Genomic DNA, 1,832 nt, shown 5'->3' with positions numbered 1-1,832 from the left:
GAAACTACTTGACTTTTTCATTTAAAGGGAGAAAAACAGAATTAGAACTGAACAAAGCTCTAGAGATAGATACACTGCCTACAAACCCTACTGATTTTTTTTTTTTTTTTTTTTTCCTTGTTGCTGAAACTTTTCAGGCACCAGAAAAGTAGAGCAGAAAAGCAATGTAAATTATTGAAGTGGTGCTGCCATTTCCTGAAGCAGCTGGGATAGTCTGCCCATAAAACATTAACATGACATTTCTGAGCTTTGACAGGTCGTTTGGAAGAGAAAGGGTAAAGAATACATAGGCCCCTTGGTGAAAATGGAGACATTTGTTCAGATAAAAACAAACAAACTCTGTGGCTGGTTCCCACTCCAGCCTCCACTGAAAAACAGGAAGAAAACATGAAAATTTAAAGCCCAACGCTGAAATAGATTAAACTTGATCTGTTCACTATAATATGAGCAGGCAGGATTAGGAGCATCTGAGGCTTTTCTCTCCTCCTTCACTCTTTCAAAGAAGAAAGATGTCCTGCCTTCTAACTATGTTCAGCATTTAATTTATGCCTCCAGTAAATAATTGAGCTGCTTGTCCTTTGTACACAGTGAATTAATGTGTTTATCCATTGTGACTAGAGGGGGATGAAGTATAAAAAGTGTACATTTTCTCAGCTGCCAAAAGGATCATTCCTGTTTAATGATTTTTCACAGTCCTACGTTAGAGGCAGAGCCAAACTCACTCACATGTAGAAAATCTTGAGGAACACTGGTAAAGGAGTGCCTGTCGTGGAATATGTACACTACCAAAGAATCACACCTACAAAGCAGAATCACTTCTCGGGATGTTGGCCCTGAACCAAAAAAAAAAAAAATCCCCCGTCTTTAATGATAACATATTTGTTGCAATAAACACACCACAAAGATCTGAGTGTGAATTCATTGGTTCTTAGGGCCAGTTCTAGTGGGTCCATCCAAAACCAAAAACAAATCCACTACCTTCAAAATGGTGAAAATGGTTTGTGTTCAGCTGCTAACCTAAAGGTTAGTGGTTCGAACCTATCCAGCGGTGCTATAGAAAAAGGCCTGGTAATCTGCTTCCACAAAGATGACAGCCAAGAAAATCCTATGGAGTGGCTCTATTCTGTAACACATGGGCTGCCATGAGTCGGGATAAACTCAACAGCAATGGGTTTGGTTGTGGTTTAGAACCATATAATCTATGCACGTCCATAGAAACCCAATCATGTTATGCTTTCTCAAAGAAAAGATTAGCTCATGACAAAATGTCTTCCTCTAGAATATAGTTTACTACAATTGAAAATCAGAGCCTTTCAATATACAAACTCCAAGAAATTTACTGAAATCATTTTGTAGATAAATGTTTGGCCACCTTGGTGTAAAAATGGGCAACAGGGCAAGTTGATTCTTCAATCAAATCAAATTACAGATAAGTGGCTTAGTGTTGTTGTTGTTATGTGCCATCGAGTCGGACCCGACTCATAGCAACCCCTCCTTGGGTTTCTGAGGCAGTATCACTACGGAAGTAGATTGCCCAAACTTCCTTCCAGTGGCTTAGTACTACTGGGGTTATGCTTCAAAATGCTAACACGTTACAGGGAAAATTTTTATTTTCATTTCTGTGATTTTTTTTACTACCTCATTTAAATAAGGACTTAAAATGAATAAACAAGTTTGTATTCATGGTTCTTCCATCTTAGTAAATTTTTCTGAAAGTGAAATCATCATAGTTTCAAGGGAGATGTGATTGTTCCCTAGAAGTTAACTTGAAAATGTCATTGTGATACTACAAACAGTCCTAGTTCTCTTACATCACTTATTTTGGATCTCAT

This window comes from Orycteropus afer, unplaced genomic scaffold, assembly GCF_000298275.1.
Source record: "Orycteropus afer afer isolate SDZICR_OR568_19922 unplaced genomic scaffold, OryAfe1.0 scaffold00430, whole genome shotgun sequence".
NCBI classification, from domain to species: Eukaryota; Metazoa; Chordata; class Mammalia; order Tubulidentata; family Orycteropodidae; genus Orycteropus; species Orycteropus afer.
Note: the sequence above shows the minus strand (reverse complement) of the source record.